This window comes from Lissotriton vulgaris, chromosome 9, assembly GCF_964263255.1.
Source record: "Lissotriton vulgaris chromosome 9, aLisVul1.2, whole genome shotgun sequence".
Classification (NCBI taxonomy): Eukaryota; Metazoa; Chordata; class Amphibia; order Caudata; family Salamandridae; genus Lissotriton; species Lissotriton vulgaris.
Window position 1 is genome coordinate 952,647,965 of NC_141697.1, and position 19,550 is coordinate 952,667,514.

The 19,550-nt window shown below is 38.4% G+C and overlaps 1 pseudogene; it reads left to right on the forward strand.

The window, feature by feature from the left end:
* Window positions 1–4,797: 4,797 nt before the first annotated feature.
* On the forward strand, window positions 4,798–6,213 carry LOC147692598 (uncharacterized; annotated as a pseudogene).
* The last annotated feature ends 13,337 nt before the right edge of the window (window positions 6,214–19,550 follow it).

A 19,550-nucleotide genomic window follows, 5' to 3' on the forward strand; every position in this document is an offset into this window, starting at 1 on the left:
ACATTTTAAATTATACGGTTTCACATTATATGAATGAAAAAAAATGTATAAAACTAACGGTGTAAATTAAAGAAATAATGATGCTACTGACGAAAAGTTATAAATACGTGCAAGACACCATTTTTAAGTCAGTTGATTATCAACTCCCAGAGTGACCAGACGTCAAAAGCTGACCCTCTGAACTCTTCAACGTAATATCAGCCATAGCCAACTTTGAAGCATTTTTTCAATCACATTCAAGTAAGTTAATAAAACGAAGTAAAGAAATGTATGATTATAGCATTTGAGCAGCAATAAGTTAGAAATATATATTTTTTAAATACAATAAATAATACAACATTAACCTTTAACTAATGAAATACCTGGATATATTTACAAACATCTCTAAAGATTCCGAAAAATATATAAACATTACTAATATTAAAACGTTGTAATTTTTTAAAAAGAAAGTATTCTATTCAGAAATATACTATAAATTTTTTAAAACAACAAAAAATATTTATTTCTTTTAGAAACAGTTCTCCAACCAAGTGAGACGAATAAACCAGCTTTTCAAAATAAAGCTTTTTTTCTAAACAGCAACACTACTCACTACGATTTAAAATAAGGAACTTTTTTTCCTATTTACCAAAACACATAAGTAAATAGTTTACACACCTTCCGATGTAATAATCCATACCTTTAAATTATTCTTTTCTCACAAAAAAACGAACTTGGTTTAAGAAAAAACCCATTCATTTTCGAAATACAATCGTCAAGATTTTAAGAAGGTACATTTTTTTTATATTTAATAAAAGTATAAATAATAAATGAAATTATCACCGAAAAAACTGATTTAAATATTGTTCTTACTACTTGAAAATGCAACAGTACAGAAAGTGTGACATGATGTAGAATTTTCAAATCCAAATCCAACATCTAAAAACTGCAGCTGTTAAAAAATGTGGGACGGTTTAGAATAAACAATAACTAAAGCAATTTCAAAACAATGCAATTCTAGAGAAAACAAGAGTTTAATTTGTAAAATTAATTATAATTCCTACACAATAAAAATGCAGCACTAAGAAAGTATGTGATGTTTTGAAGATAACAATTATTTATTATTTAAAACTTGTCAGTTATCACTAGATCACAAACAATAGAAATCAGATTTTCATGAAATGTTTTGAATACATTTTAGATACTCAAATTTATCTTCTGAAGCCCTCCAATCAAGAACAAAAACTGGGAATAGCAGTCGACAAACAAAGCCAAACAAAAACATATCAAAAAACTAGGATTATCAGTAAGGTAAGTGCTGGATAGTGTAGAGGTGCCACTTACTATTCTAACTCCTGGAAAGTGCATCAGTAGTGTAAATGCTGGATAGTGTAGGGATAGCACTTACTATTCTAACTCCAAGAAAGTGCATTAGTATGGTAAGTGTTGGATAGTGTAGGGGTGCCACTTACTATTCTAACTCCAGGAAAGTGCATCAGTAGAGTAAGTGCTGGATAGTGTAGGGGTGCCACTTACTATTCTAACTCCAGGAAAGTGCATCAGTAGGGTAAGTGCTGGATAGTATAGGGGTGCCACTTACTATTATAACACCAGGAAAGTGCATCAGTAGAGTAAGTGCTGGATAGTGTAGGGGTGCCACTTACTATTCTAACTCCAAGAAAGTGCATCCATAGAGTAAGTGCTGGATAGTGTAGGGGTGCCACTTACTATTCTAACTCCAAGAAAGTGCATCAGTAGGTTAATTGCTGGCTAGTGTAGGGGTGCCACTGAGTATTCTAATTCCAGGAAGATAAGGCATTTAGAAAAAATTGAAATAGTGATAATACAGTGTTTAAAATAAATTAAAACACAATAATGTTGTAATTTTACACACCATCAAAAACTTCAAAAATGAAATGAACAAGAAACATTTAGAAAACATATAAAACATTATCCAATTGTTTTTCTAGAGCCAAACCAGAAAAGCAAAACTCGAAAGAGCAATCAACAAAGAAGCCCATACAAAAACAAGTCAGAAGACCAGGAAGAAGACAAAGAAGCAAACTCCAAAAACCAAAGGTAATTTATAAAAATAAACACATCTAATCCGCAAAATAAATAGCAAACGTTGATTTGAAAAGTTTGTAAAAAGCAAAGAAAGAGCCTCAGTAGAGTAAGTGATGAAATTTTTAGAGGTATCACTTACTATTCTAACTCCAGGAAGATGCATCAATAGGGTAAGTGCTGGATAGTGTAGGGGTGCCACTTACTATTCTAACTCCAGGAAAATGCATCAGTAGGATAAGTGCTGAAAAGTGTAGAAGTGCCACTTACTATCCTAACTCCAGGAAAGTGCATCAGTAAGGTAAGTGCTGGATAGTGTAGAGGTGCCACTTACTATTCTAACTCCTGGGAAGTGCATCAGTAGTGTAAATGCTGGATAGTGTAGGGATATCACTTACTATTCTAACTCAAAGAAAGTGCTTTAGTATGGTAAGTGCTGGATAGTGTAGGGGTGCCACTTACTATTCTAACTCCAGGAAAGTGCATCAGTAGGGTAAGTGCTGGATAGTGTAGGGGTGCCACTTACTATTCTAACTCCAGGAAAGTGCATCAGTAGGGTAAGTGCTGGATAGTGTAGGGGTGCCACTTACTATTCTAACTCCAGGAAAGTGCATCAGTAGGGTAAGTGCTGGCTAGTGTAGGGATGCCACTTACTATTATAACTCCAGGAAAGTGCATGAGTAGAGTAAGTGCTGGATAGTGCAGGGGTGCCACTTACTATTTTAACTCCAAGAAAGTGCATCAGTAGAGTAAGTGCTGGATAGTGTAGGGGTGCCACTTACTATTCTAACTCCAAGAAAGTGCATCAGTAGGTTAATTTCTGGCTAGTGTAGGGGTGCCACTGAGTATTCTAATTCCAGGAAGATGAGGCAGTTAGAAAAAATTGAAACAGTGATAATACAGTGTTTAAAATTAAATTAAAACACAATAATGTTGTAATTTTACACACCGTCAAAAACTTCAAAAATGAAATGAACAAGAAACATTTAGAAAACATATAAAACATTCTCCAATTGTTTTTCTAGAGCCAAACCAGAAAAGCAAAACTCGAAAGAGCAATCAACAAAGAAGCTCATACAAAAACAAGTCAGAAGACCAGGAAGAAGACAAAGAAGCAAACTCCAAAAACCAAAGGTAATTTATAAATATAAACACATCTAATCCGCAAAATAAATAGCAAAAGTTGATTTGAAAAGTTTGTAAAAAGCAAAGAAAGAGCCTCAGTAGAGTAAGTGATGACATTTTTAGAGGTATCACTTACTATTCTAACTCCAGGAAGGTGCATCAATAGGGTAAGTGCTGGATAGTGTACGGGTGCTACTTACTATTCTAACTCCAGGAAAATGCATCAGTAGGATAAGTGCTGAAAAGTGTAGAAGTGCCACTTACTATCCTAACTCCAGGAAAGTGCATCAGTAAGGTAAGTGCTGGATAGTGTAGAGGTGCCACTTACTATTCTAACTCCAGGAAAGTGCATCAATAAGGTAAGTGCTGGATACTGTAGGGGTGCCACTTACTATTCTAACTCCAGGAAAGTGCATCAGTAGGGTAAGTGCTGGATAGTGTAGGGGTGCCACTTACTATTCTAACTCCAGGAAAATGCATCAGTAGGGTAAGTGCTGGATAGTGTAGGGGTGCCACTTACTATTCTAACTCCAGGAAATTGCATCAGTAGGGTAAGTGCTGGATAGTGTAGGGGTGCCACTTACTATTCTAACTCCAAGAAAGTACATCAGTAAGGTAAGTGCTGGATAGTGTAGGGGTGCCACTTACTATTCTAACTCCAGGAAAATGCATCAGTAGGGTAAGTGCTGGATAGTGTAGGGGTGCCACTTACTATTCTAACTCCAAGAAAGTACATCAGTAAGGTAAGTGCTGGATAGTGTAGGGGTGCCACTTACTATTCTAACTCCAGGAAAGTGCATCAGTAGGTTAATTGCTGGCTAGTGTAGGGGTGCCACTTACTATTCTAACTCCAAGAAAGTATATCAGTAAGGTAAGTGCTGGATAGTGTAGGGGTGCCACTTACTATTCTAACTCCAGGAAAATGCATCAGTAGGGTAAGTGCTGGATAGTGTAGGGGTGCCACTTACTATTCTAACTCCAAGAAAGTACATCAGTAAGGTAAGTGCTGGATAGTGTAGGGGTGCCACTTACTATTCTAACTCCAGGAAAGTGCATCAGTAGGTTAATTGCTGGCTAGTGTAGGGGTGCCACTGAGTATTCTAATTCCAGAAAGATGAGGCAGTTGGAAAAAATTGAAACAGTGATAATACAGTGTTTAAAATTAAATTAAAACACAATAATGTTGTAATTATGCGCACCATTAAAAACTTCAAAAATTAAATGAACATGAAACATTTAGAAAACATATAAAACATTCTCCAATTGTTTTTCTAGAGCCAAACCAGAAAAGCAAAACTCGAAAGAGCAATCAACAAAAAAGCCCAAACGAAAACAAGTCAGAAGACCAGGAAGAAGACAAAGAAGCAAAGTCCAAAAACCAAAGGTAATTTATAAATATAAACACATCTAATCTGCAAAATAAATAGCAAAAGTTGATTTGAAAAGTTTGTAAAAAGCAAATAAAGAGCCTCAGTAGAGTAAGTGATGAAATTTTTAGAGGTATCACTTACTATTCTAACTCCATAAACTTGTATAAATAAGAAAATAAATATACATTTCTAAAAGATAAAACAAAGACATAGAAAAACATAGTATTTTTTTTTTCCCATTTCATTTTTTCAACAGATAATGTCAAGCCAGGCCACAGCATCTTACACTAAATCCAGGAAAGGAAACAGACTTCTCAAACATCGTGGATATATATACTGTAATAAAAGGATAAGTGCACCAAGGAGACATTGGAGGTGTGTACAATATTATTCTTCCCGTTGCAGCGGCAGAGCGGTTACTGTTGGTGACAACGTAATAAAAACAACTGAACATAACCACTCTGCCTCTGCAATGGAGATAGAAATACGTGAAACAATAAACAAAATGAAAGATATTGCCTCCACCTCCAATGAAACTCCTGGTAGAATTTTAAGAGAGGTTGCACAACATGTCTCTGGTCATATTGCTTGTAATATGCCTACTATACCCAATTTGCGTAGAATTATTCAACGTAAAAAGCAGGCAAGTAACACTCACACAGTTACCCCTCAAACTTTTGCAGACATAATTATTCCTCATGAACTTACTCTATCTTTCTCTAATGAACCTTTCTTACTCTATGACAACCAAAACCCTCTTAAACGTATTCTAATATTTAGCACTCCCCGCAACCTTTTTAAGTTAGAGAATACTGAAATTTGGATGATGGATGGGACGTTTAAATGTACGCCCCATACTTTCACACAAATTTACAGCATTCATGCACAGATTAACAAAAATGTAGTTCCCTTAGTGTATAGTTTGCTACCAGATAAGCAATCTGCAACCTACACTGAATTTTTGTCAGTGATTAAAGAGAAAACAACCGGGAAAAGTCCTAGGAAAATCATTATAGATTTCGAATTGACTATGATCAATGTGATCAACAAAATGTACGTGGATACCCAAATTCAGGGATGTTTTTTTCATTTTTCCCGGGCATATTGGTGTAAATTACAAAAAACATCCCTGGTTTCAGATTACTGCTCAGATAGCAAACTACAAGTAGAATTAAAGAAATTAACAGCACTTTGTTTTGTACCTCCTGAAAGTGTAGATGAGTACTACACTGCAATTTCTGAATCAGAATATTATGTCGAAAATGAAGAAAAATTGGCACCCTTGTTAAATTAGTTTGAGGACACATGGATTGGGCATCTAAGCAGATCGGGTCGCAGGAGGAAGCCACGTTTCCATGTGGAGTGGTGGAACTGCTACTCAACCTGCGTGGAAGGAGGTGCTAAAACAAACAATGCCATAGAGGGATGGCACAACTCCTTCAGTCATACAATTGGGAAACATCATCCAAATTTCTACTCTTTTTTGAAAACTTTGAAGAAGGAGCAAAGTTTTCAAGAAATGAGACTTGCACAAGCATTAACAGGTAGCCTAAATCCAAGACCTTCTAAACAAGCTAAGGAGATGTCCGAGAGACTATTGACAGTACTTCAACAATTTTCGTTGAGTGTGGCATTAGACTACCTGGAAAATGTTGCTAACATATTACATTTCTAATCAACTCTGACAAACTTACTTTCCTGCTTTGGCCTTAAATTATTTTTTTCACATTTAATTCAATTGGCATTTTTAAAAAATGTTTTTTAAATTAATTTTCGTCGGGTTCCCTTACCTTAAGAAGTCTTCTTTTTTTCTGTTCCACCATTTTCAAATGTAGACAAATCCATTAGTAATTTTTTCCAAAAAAAAAACCCTTACAATCCAAAGATAAGTCACTCTTCTCCTTCTTTTATTGTAAAATAACATTTTTTTATCCATTGCATTTAAAATGGAATATATTTACTTTTGAAAACATTTTGAACGTTCCTTTAAAAATATCCTTTCCTTCCTCACCACTTATTTTTTCCAAAGTGATGCTTGCTTATAATTTTTTTTTTAAAAACTGTTTTTTTGAAAAAGGTTATTATTTAAGTATTTGGCATATTTTTACAAATTGTGAAAAAAAGAACAATGTTGTAATTCCTTAAATTTATACCTCCAAAAATTTGCAAAACTAATCAGAATATTTTTCTATTACTGTTTATCAAATCGATACATTTTCAATTTTTAAATCGATAATTTAATGCATTTTCTGAGTAAAGCATTCTTCTTTACAAGTAAAAAAATAATGTAAGTGCCATAAAATGCATCCATATTCATAACATAATTGTTTCAATTTTTTTTCTTTTTTCTGTACTTTTTCAAACTGAAAAATATCGTTCTTGAAAACAAATCCGAATTCGTTACCCGAATCCTTTTGCATTCTTCTTTTTTCCAAAAATCCCTTGCAGCAAAATGTGACATTCCCAACCTGTAAATTAATTTTTACGGTTTTGTAACATCACATCCTTACTGGTTTTTTTCTCGCTAACTAAATCATATTTTATCTCATTCCAGTTTTTCCAAAAAACAACACGAAAAATAATTCCTTTAAATTACTGGCCTATTAAATATTAAACCAATGCAACCAATCAAACCTCAAAAACGAAAAGTACAACAATTTAATCTAAATGCATCTCCCTTCTTTTTTCCCACTTGCAATTCAAAAAAACAGTTTTCTTTATTACCAACCAAGCCAAAAGCAATCATTTTGCCAAAATAACAAAACTATCCTATTTCTCTTCTACAAAACCTCAATCGCAATACATTTCTATCTCTACACAAAACATTAAACGTTCAAAATGTTTTCTATTAATTAAACACTTAGTTATTTTTCCATCTTTACCCATTACTTTAATCGTAACATGACCCGACGAAGGCATATACAAGTAAAATGTTCGGCGACATGCTGAAAACAAACACTATACAACTTTTGTTTACATCCGCAACCTCTCCTTATCCTTTCATTACAATATATATACCGTATTCTCCGGCGTATAGGACGACCCGGCGTATAAGACGACCCCCTACTTTTCTTCATAAAATGTAGGTTTCATGCTATACTCGCCGTATAAGACTACCCCCACTTCCAGCGCAGTACTGTATTGCCGGCGGGAACTTTCTACAGTCCCCTTTCAATGCCCATGAACTGAGGAGATGACGTACGGTACTGACGCTCCTCTCCTTCCGATGAACGTGAGATTTATGGCCACATCGGAAGGAGAGAGAGACGCCAGATCAGCGCATGTGCCCGCTGTAGCTCTAGACTGAATACCTACGCAGTTCGAAAATACCGAAATGCCCCGTGAGATCCTGCTCCCATCGGCACTACTGCACTACAGGACTGTAAGAGACTGCGCACTATTGTCATTTTTGATTCATGTGCCGTAACTTAACGTAACGTTTGCTTTTGTAATTTGTTCTGTTGTAATTATCTCCTCATGTATCATTACTAGTCCTATTGTGAAGCGCTCTGACACCTTCGGGTAAAGTCCGCGCTATATAAAATCGCATACGGTAAATAAAGTACCGTACCGTACAGCTAGAGGGGATTGTAGTATGACTCACATAAGCATGAATATGGTATAAGGGGGATCAGTAGCAGGGAGAGAGATTAGAGAGACGCCAGATCAGCGCAGAGAGAGACGCCAGATCAGCGCATGTGCCCACCCGCTGTGTCTCTAGACTGAGCACGCAGTTCGAACATACCGAAACGTTGCTTCCACTCCTAAAAATTTGGTACCCGGCGTATAAGACGACCCCCGACTTTGGAGAACATTTTAAGGGGTTAAAAAGTCATCTTATACGCCGGAAAATACGGTACATTTTTTTCTTTTTTTTACTTTAAATAAAGTTATTTAAGTTTCCTACCTTTGCGCAGATCAGCTTCCAGCTGCTTCCAGCAATCGATGCAATCCAAGATGGCCGCTAACGTCGATGTTAACGTAACGACGTGATCGAAATCTACCAAGATAAAAAAAGGACTATTTACTAAACATTAATTTTACTTCAGATATTATTTTTTAAAAATATTTTTTCTAAACATTTTGGGCTCGATTCCGATCCGGTAAAATGCGCTCCGAATCGTCGTACGGAGCAATTTTCCCCGTACGAATCGTACCCGTAAACGTCCCTGTACGTACGACGAAGTACGATTCGTACCAGGAGCCAAAGACCGTACGATTCGTACAGGACTCCGTACGACTAAAATATCCGTACGAGTCTCACTCGGAACCCGCTGTACGTGACATCGCTACGGTTCGCGGCTGGTTTTTACGACCCAGCAAGTACGAATCGTGTCGGGTACGCACCGTACGACCCTTTTTTTTACGGGAGCTGGAAACAGCCGTAAACGCATAGTTCGCGTCGAAACAAGTACGGAACGCCCCCCCCCCCGGGGACGCCGCGTACCCCCCATGATCGCCGGGGTACGTGACGTACCCCGGCGATCATGGGGGGTACGCGCCGTACACCCAGCGTACATGGGGTACGCGCCGTACACCCAGTGTACATGGGGTACGGTGCGTACCCCATGTACGCTGGGTGTACGGCGAGTACCCCATGTACGCTGGGTGTACGGCGCGTACCCCATGTACGCTGGGTGTACGGCGCGTACCCCATGTACGCTGGGTGTACGGCGCGTACCCCATGTACGCTGGGTGTACGGCGCGTACCCCCCATGATCGCCGGGGTACGTGACGTACCCCGGCGATCATGGGGGGTACGCGGCGTATGGTGTGTATGTGATTGTGCGCTTTTCCGTACGAATCGCCCTTACCTGACGCGGACCGTACGAATAGCGTCCTGATCACCCGGTCCGTATCGTACTCGCCGGGTCGTACGGTGTGTTTACGAGTCGTACAGAAACGGCTACGAATACAAATCGTACGGGGGATTTTTTTTTACCGGATCGGAATCGGCGCCAAAATGTTACAAAAATATGGAGAATGTTAATAAAAATTTATATTTCTTTTTTACATTTTTTTAATAAAATAAAGCAAACTAAAACAATAACGTCATAGTCTTTCTACTTTTATATTTTATTATTGTTACTTTAAAAATTATATTTTGACTACTATAAATTATGTTTATTATCACTTACCAGTATGCTAGTCTTGTTTCCATTTTCTCCCTCCTTCTTCTGTTGTTTTTCGACCTTGCTATTCAGTTCTGCGGGTTACTATAGAGTAGTCTTTGAAATAAATGAAGGACTAAACCGTCCATTGGAATCAATGTAAAACCGTGGGAAATTTACTAAAAATGCTTCTTGTAATATTCCTAACATTTTTTTAAATTCCAAAATATTTAAAATATTGAAAAAATGTTGATACTTAATTTTTATTAACCTTATTTTCCTTCAGAAAATTAATAATAATTGTAAAATTAATAAAATCTCTATTTTCTACTTTAAAAAATACCAGAGTATTATTTATTTAAATATTTTACAAAAATAAATATAAATACCTAAGTATTATTTTATTTTTAAATAAATTAAATTTCTAATATTAAACATTACATTTTAATATTTTGAAAATTAAAAATTAAATAATAATTAAAAATTAAATATAGTTAAAACATATATATTTTCTTAAAGGATACCTGAGTATTAATTCTTCTAATTAAATTCATTTTTCCAACATGTATTAATATTTATTAATTTAATATTTTAATATTTTCAAAAAAGATACCTGAGTATTAATTCTTCTAATTAAATTCATTTTTCCCAAAATTTTCCAACATTTATTAATATTTATTAATATTACATTTTAATTTTTAAAAGGCCACTGTAATTTTACATAGAAATTAAATCAAATTAAAAAAAATGCATTTTATTAAATATATTTACGATGTAAAAGCATGCGTTGTAATAGCACTCGCGTTGTAAAAGCATGCGTTGTAAAAACATGCGTTGTAATAGAACTTGCGTTGTAATAGTTGCATTGTAATAGCACTGCGTTGTAATAGTTGCGTTGTAATGGCTGTTCCCCGCCCCCTGCCTCAATACCTTATGTGGTAATTCTTGCTGCAGTTCCGCCATTGGAAGTAGGCCATGAGGAAACATATCCTGGGTTAAAAAACTAAATTATTCACTGGTTGAGCAAAAATAGACCACTTCCCCACACAGTACATACTGAAATCCTATTCACCCGGAGGGTCAGTTGAATTGGGCAGGGTCAAAAAGATATCCTGTGGGATTGTGTTCTGATCAACGTCAGAGACAGAAGGGTGGTCGAACATATCCTTAAATGGGGTCCAACAACATCGACCAGTGGTATCCAGACAGTCCCCTTGGGTTATTTTTGCCCCCCGAACCCCCTTCTCGATAGAGTGGGTAGTGTCTACAAAAAATGGGAACTGCGTGCTCAGAGTAGGGTCTTGTCACATATAGGGCAAAATTGGGGCAATAGAGAACAATTTAACATCTCAGTAAGTAACCGATTTAGCCCCCTGGATCTGGTTGACTGACTAGCATCCAAGAATGAAAATCTGAGTCTAGCACAGAATTTGCCAAAAAATGTTTACCCCCTGTAAATCCTAATAACACTGACCAACCTAATGGAAATTATCATGAGATCACCTCCCCGGAAGTCACCTCTGGATTATTTGCTACTCTTTTAAGTAAACCAGACTGCATCACTTAGGATGAGGTAGGGCGACATGAGCAAATCCCCCACCAGGCAGTCCACCAAGGCGGGTTTCTAGCACAGAATTCTAAGATCTTATCCTGGAATATAGCAGAGCTCAACTCAAAAAGGGTTCTCCCAGATTGGGGAGCCTATATAGACACCCATGAGCTATGCCTTTTCCAGGAAACTTGGACCAGGGAGGTTTCAAACAGAGTGGGGTACGTCGCATACTTTACACCAGCTGTTCAGGGGCCCAGGGGGAGACCCTCCGGTGGCCTCTGTAATTGGGTTGGTATACATTTAGGTTGTAATATTAAAGTTATAGATATACCGTCTCCGGATATTCAGTGCATCCTCCTCACTTTTTTTAATAAAATGAGAATTGCCATCATTAACGTATATTCACGCCCAGTGAAACAGGGGCTTACATTGCAGGTTTTAGATTGCCTTGCAACATTCTTACACACACTGCCCGAGTCCTCGTATATAATCATCGGGGTGATTTTAATTGTCACCTCGAACCGTTAAACGGTCTGAGTGATAATCTCACCAGCGAGGAGGACTCATCGTGGTCAATTCCTGAATGTAATGTTTATCAGGCAAGAGGCTGGACTCCTTTAGTCCTGCAGATGAATTCATTTATTCTCACTAATCTGCTAAGGAAATGTAATGGTTGGTTTCCCTCTGACAGCCCAGGCAGTACTACCTATAATAAGCTGGGCCATACATCTAACATTGATTATATATTAGTAGATGTGGAATTATGGCATAGAACTGTTGATTTTGTGGTTAATTCTCGCTGTGAAAGTGACCACAACCCACTCGTGTTAGAAATAATTTTGCCAAAACTCGAGCAACATCAGTATCTTCCTGCTCAATCTGTCCCAGACTTGGTAGTATCTGAAGGAGGTAGAAGAATTTGGTGGGGGACATTTGCACAGTCACCCGAAAAAGTAGCCACCTTATACCAACAAATTATCCCCCACTTGGAACTTGCTTTTCAAATGTCAGCAAATGGCCAAGGCCCAGATTTTCTACAGGAACTAGGCAAGAACCATCAAGAAATTCTCTCTAAAGTTGCCATGCACTTTTATAATGGAGAGATTAAAATATGCCCAAATTCTAAGAATAGGCACTCCTGGTATATTAAAGTCTGTTGGGATGCCAAGTGTGCACTGGTGTCAGCGGTTAAAGATAAGGACACTCAACGTATTAAAGAAACCAGGGCTGTATACAAAAAAATTATAGGAGAAGCAAAGGCATTATAGGAGTCAAAAAAATGGGAAGCAATAAGATTGGCTCTCGATACTACGATATGAGCGGTTTTTGGAACCTAGTAAGAACTGGGAAGTCCAAAGGCAACTCGGCATTCGAACCGAACCTGGGGGAGGAAGCCTGGAGATTGCATTTTCAAACCTTATACTCCAGACCAGTGGATGAAGTTGCACTAGTTAAGGATTCAATATCCAATAGCATTTCCCTGGATATTAGAGCTCCCCCTTGTACCATAAAAGAGGTTACTGCAGCATTGGGTAAGATGCTTCCAGCAAAAGCACCAGGGCTGGATAAAATCCCAGGTGACTTATTTAAAAATGAAGGCTATGGGCACCCTATCTTTGGGTGTTATTTAGTGCCATCCTTCAGGGGATGGATTTACCTTCGACTTGGGCAGGTGCAGAAATTATCCTGATTTACAAGAAGGGCTCGCCGTCAAATCCAGCTAATTATCGCCCAATAAGCTTAATTGATGTGACCCAAAAGTTATTTGGTAATGTTCTCTTGGGTCACTTGCAGTCCTGGATTGAGGAAAACAATATTTTAACACCTTTACAAGCAGGTTTCAGAAGTAGGACCTCAACAATTTACCAGATTTTCAGACTGCAACTGATCCATTGGAAAACTGTGACCTAGGAGGGTGGCAGCTTATACCTACTTTTTGTGGATCTTAAATCCACATTCGATATGGTGCAGCGCAATCAGCTATGGGGCATTCTCCATGATATGGGCGCACCAGTGTATTTATGCCACATGCTTAAACGTTTGCACCAGGACAAGTATGCGAGAATTAGATTTGGTAAGAAGGGGGAACTAACAGCCCCCTTTCCAGTAGAGAAAGGTGTGAGACAGGGCTGTGTACTTGCGCCGACCCTGTTCTCCCTTTTTTAAATGGCTTAATTGAGACTCTGCTGGCGATAAAAGATATAGATTCACAAAGGTTAGCGAATCAAAAAAATCCTGCGTTAATGTTCGCAGATGATAAGCTCCTACTCTCCAAAACACCAATGGGTATGCAGCGGGTATTGAAGGAGTTCAGTATATTCTGTAAGAAGAGGGATCAGGAGATAAACCTTCAAAAAACGAAATATATGGTATTCAATGCAAATACCACCAACTGCCCACAGCCACAAATCGAAAGTAAGCCCCTAGAAAGGGTATCCACCTTTGATTACTTGGGTCTTACCCTTAACGATAAGATGGATTGGAAGACCCAAGTAAACAAAGCTTACCTAAAACTCACACAGTCAATTGGGGGCATTTTAAAAGTATATAAAAATTGTACCCAAAAAGTGGTAGGTCCATCCGGAAGAAATCAACAAAATTCAGGCCAGGGGAGCTTTACTCTATGGGGCGGAGCTTTGGGGTTCTTCCCCCTCTAATGCTCTATCCATAACAGAGAATACCTTCCTACGACAACTCCTGAATTTACCCAAAAGTACTCCTTTAACACCACGAGGATGGACATGGGGATCGGCCCGATTGCTGATATAATTGCTTCACGTCCCCTCCTATTTTGGCGTCGCTGATGGAGCACGCCAGAGTTACTAGATTATAGGGAGCAACTGAAGGATGTAAAGTCTATTCTGGGAGCAGGGAACATCCGATGGTTGTCCTACATTCGGAATACATGTTATATAATGGGGAGGGAAAACATGTAGCTATTCCTTGAAGAGACTTGCTCCTCTATATATAAAAAAAAACCTCCAGGTTGCCATTAAAGAATATACATTTGCACAGCTTACGCAGAGTACTAACTCTTGCACGTTGACCTCTAGGTTTCTAGATGTCAAACTCCAATATAAGCTAGAACCAGTACTTGACATGATCCAACCACTTTTAGCTAAGAAATTGTTTTTGCAATTCAGACATGGGGTGCTTCCTCTTAGAGTTTTTACAAACAAATGGAAGGGTAGCCTCAAATTGGACTGTCTAATGTGTTCGCTAACTGATGAGTCTGAACTCCATGTTCTTCTCTTCTGCCCTGTCTACAGTAGGCCATGGTCCAAATGGGTGCTTCAGTTGAGTAGAAACTTGGGAATAAGAGATCACACTGAGGCCTTTAGGCTACTAAAATATGAGCTACACCCCTTATCTGTCCTTGCAACTTCCAGATTCTTGCTTGCAATGTGGCATATACGAAGTGCTATTATAAAGAACGAAAGCTCAGGATCAATTTACGTTTTCTCATCGTTAACTCACATTGCAAATTAGCACAATTTCTTATGAGCAAACGTGAATGTCAATGTGCTTCCCTATAATAGTTTTTTAAAATGTTTTTATTGGATTTAATACTATTTATTCTCTTAACGGTTTCCTAACGATCTTAATTATGTGTATATTCGCCCTTTCCTATGCTTGGCATCTAAAGTCCTTTTATTATTTCTATACATATGCTACCCGGACTAGAATGCACATCATAATTTTGTTCTTTTGCCATGTACCCTCTCTAAACATATTTGTACTGGTCTCAATATGTCTAAATTAATGTGTAATAGCAATTTGCTGTTTTATCCATGTTTTGTTCTTTTATGGCATTTTGCCGAAATAAAGATCCTTTTGACTAGACAAATTATCTGATGTGCTGCTCTTTATCCACATATTGGCCCCGCAAGATTTAGATGTGGCCATTGCCATAGGTTACTTGTCAGCCTTTTTTATGTTTACCAGTCTAACCATCATTCTTTAAATCATCTGTTGTGATGCTTTTCTTTGAAAGGGTTAGTCTACATGTTTTCACATTAACCTTTTGTAGTACAACAGTGAGACCTTCCCTTGGTTCCCATGTATTTGATGTGCACTCTGTTTTCACTAATGCACAGGTGTTCCATATGGCTTCTGACTTTGAAGACAGCCATTCTCATATCAATATCCGTTTGCCTTGTGAACATGTTACAAGCAGTGTCGGACCTGCAGCCACATAACTCTTTTTTTCTGGACAAACTGATACTATGGTTTAGGACAGCATTGCTGCCCAAGTAAATTGGGCATTTTCTCTTCAAACATTGCATAACCCCTCATACATTCTTTGTGCCATCCCATCCCACGAAAGAGGCAGAAAGGCTCTATCCTAACAGCACCTAATCTTACCTAGCTCATCATCAATTAACCCCACCAAACATCTGCTTGAACTCACATATCTCCCTTTTCCCACTAATGATCACACCTAACTCCTGTTACTTTAATCTACTACGAAGAGACTGGAGTGAATGCATGAAATGGTTTAAATGCACAAGACTAATCCCAATAACCAACAATAACCAATAATACTTGCCTACCTACTAACCTTGGGTTCCAGAGCAGTGTGCTGCCCAGTGTAAAGCACTTCAACTCCTCATCTATGGTAGTAAGTGCTACATAAATTCAAATTACATTTACAAAACAATCGCCCCAGTTATTCATAACAGTCTGATGTGGCGAAGCTGCGTGAAAATGTCTAGTCTTGCTTTTTTGCCTGGTGTTGATTTCAGTATGGTGTGTTCATGATATTCAGAAAGGTATGAAGTACCTTCTATGGGGACTCCAATCACATGATCTGATGCTATATATTTACTGGAATGAGCTAATGCAAAAATGTGATTGATAGCCCTAGGAACGTGGCAGGGACTAACACTTGTTTTGAGCATAATGTGATTCTACCAGTGTTAATTCTGGTCCTTTTATCTGCCCATCCTTCAACTCATTTGCTTTGCTTCTGTAATAGTGGTTGCTGTACACATCGTTGTCAAATCACCCAGCTTTTACATAGTTTTTTGTTAAGCCACTAGGCACCCACATATTATTTATCTCTGTCTCTTTGCACAATTAGTTGGCCCTGCTTGCTATACTCTTGTCTCATTTCCCCTCTGATGTCATTTACGTATTTTCTCTGTATTTTGGGCGTGCCCCTTAACCTCATCTCTCTTCCATAGTTTAGCTTGGTTTTCCACATCTTCACTGTATCAAAATGCATCATGTTCCTCTTTCACGCTTGTCCTTTGTTGTACTTAGATTTCCTGCTGCTCAGCCAGCATGCACGCGTTTGTGTGTGGAATGTTGGAATGACTGATGACTGAGTAGAATGTTGGTGTGCCTTGTGGACTGGAGGAATGACAGTTAGAGAGAGTGGGCTGAGCAGCAAAGATGCTGATCCTGGTGAGGCCTCTTAACAGCTGAACTGATGAACAACCATCCTGTAACTTACCTAATAAACATCTGCTTATGTTATAACTCATGGCTACAATCCATCCTTTCAACATTGGCGACGATCTGGAGAAAAAAACCCTGCGTGTACTGGCTTCCTGTCTACCTGAGGTGAAGATTTTCTTAATTCAAAACAAGACTATTTGCACTGGAACTACCTTAAGAAAAGCAACTGGAAAACTGAGAAGAACACCCTTTTGCTGCACCAGTGTCCTCCACCATCTGGACAGTCTGTCCTGGGCGCTTCACATTCCTTTCCACTACATGAACTTACTGCTTGCTTTCAATCTGGCAATACCTTCAAAAACCTGTATGTCACCGTGTCAACCGGTGTCAACTACGACAACAAACACTAGTATACTTTCAAGCAATCACCACAAAGGCTGGCAACCGTCATCACTTGGCAATATATTTAAAGGTTTGGTAATACCTTTATTTTTGACCTTCAATGTCTGTCACAGCATTAATATTTCAATTATAGACACCGGTATGATATCCGGCTTTACAAAGGGAGTTTGTGAATGCAGCATTAACTTGTGCATCTTGACCCTGTCTTCACCAGCAGAACCTGTCCGGGAAGAGTGTAAAATGTGACTATTAGCATTGTTCCCTGCTGTTCCTATCGGTGAGCTGTGCGAGACTGTAGCAGATCACAGTAATCTGCCTACTTCCACATGGGGGCACAATATGGAAAGTGCAACGTGGAGAGTGCATCTACTGCAGGAGAGGTGCAGAGACCCTCCCGTGTTGGTCCTGCGCAAAAGAGGACTACAGAGTTTATTTCCTACTTGTGTTTCCCTGGTAGTGTCTGGCTGTGTTGTGCTTGGTTCCGGTTCTGGGCGAAGTCAGGTGAGACATGTTTTTTTTGTTTTTGCTTCCATGCTAAAAGAACTAAATCTCCTGAGGCGGAAGCCGGGAGCTCGACCGAATAATTACTTTTAAAAATTTGAGTGTCACTGTTTGTATTGCTTTTTAATCATACCTGACCTCCACTCTGCACTTTGTTTCGGGGCTCTACCATGCTCCTCCTCATATGTACATGGCGGTGGACAAATATCATTCTTAAATCCGACTACTTTCCGTTCTTGAGGGATTAGGAATACAATCGCTTTTCAATATAGAAAGAGGTTTATAGCAAGAAGCAAATTGCCAAGTATATGACCATATAATGTGGAGGTATCATTAATAACAAATGTTTCGAGATACATGTATTAGAATTGTTGATTTAAAAGACTTATAATGGATTGTACTAGAATTGTTGATCTAGAAGATTTATAATGAATGTACAGCGAACGACTAATAATGGTGTGCACAAGTGCGGATAAAACAACACACTTGGACAAACCAACTTACCAATATAAAAGTAGTTATACGTATGAAGAGCCACGTATCAATTGCATGGATGCATTAAACTCAATTGCAAGGTCATTTGAATAAACCAACCGATTAGTACAAAATTAGGTGTACGTATGAAGAGTCACGTATCAGTTGCCATTGGCTAAGCAATATGCTGTGTTGTGTATGCATGAATTCATTAAACCTAATTGTATGTTCATTTCCCTAGGGTAATTATACTGATCCCAATACCTCGACAGAAAATTTAAGGTGTCTTGATAAAGGTGGACAAAACTTGGGAAAACCACCGAAACGCGTCGACGCTTCACTCAGTATAATTTAGGATCTCCACATCTTTTGCTGATATACCATATTACAAGTGCACATAGCTTTGATGTGACCAATAGAGTCCGAATATACAAAAAGTATTGTGCTAATTTTATGTCTTACTGTCTTTTCTGTCTCTGTGACTCAATCTTGCTGGCAAAATTGAAAGTCAAAAAAGTAAAAAATCTCTTTTAATGTTTTATTTGTGTTAAGTGGGTTCCACTGGGACCACTTTTCTTTTAACATTTGTAACTTTAATAAACTGTAAGAATTCTTTATATTTGCTTGTATTTTGTTATGATTTTTAACTGACATACCGGTTCTTCCGGTTAACATTTCTCAAGGGAAAATTTTGCTTCTACCACGCTCCGGACAAACCCGCGCAGCGGATCTCAGCGCTGCCACGGGACCAACAACAAACTAACTGCCGCCATTACCGGCGAACCCACAGGCCACGCCCCTTCATGAGGCCACACCCCCTTTGATTCAGATTGAACAAATCATCAAATGTAATGTAATTATAATCATGTGAAGAATGAAAACTTTCTATTATACTAATGACATGTATTTTTTGTTTCTCAGTTAATATAATTGTGCATGAATACAGACTTCCTGAAGAAGGCTCAAGCCGAAACGCGTTGAAATGGGAATGCACTTCTGTATTTTATAAAAATTGATTTAACTGTCTGTTTTTTCATATTCTGTTATATGTATTGGAATTTTGGCTGGGCTACTCAACTGGTGGACTGGACCGCTGCGGTCCGGGTAAACTATAGCAATTTATCCATCATAGGCGACCTGAATATACATTTCGACGACCCACTGAACAAACCTGGCAGAAATGTAATTCACGACCTTGCCGCTATGAACCTCACCTTATGGAACTCAGGAGTAACACAAAGGGGGCCACTTCCTGGACCCAATCTTTTCCAGCATTCCCCTGTCACACTGCCACCCAGCTTTGCCCCTACACTGGTCAGACCACTTCCTAATTAATTTTAGCATGTCTGATCCAATGGCTTCTAGCCCTTCCAGCAAGACAGGACAGTCCTGTAAAAGGAATTGGAAGAAACTGGAAATAAATCACTTCATGTCTGTCTTAGACTCTGCACCTCTGGGTGAAATATTTGATACTGAGGACATAGAGATTGTAGCCACTAAGATCAACAAATGGCTTCTAGGAGCCTTAGACATTTGCCTTCCCGTGGCTCACAAAAAATTCACACCCCA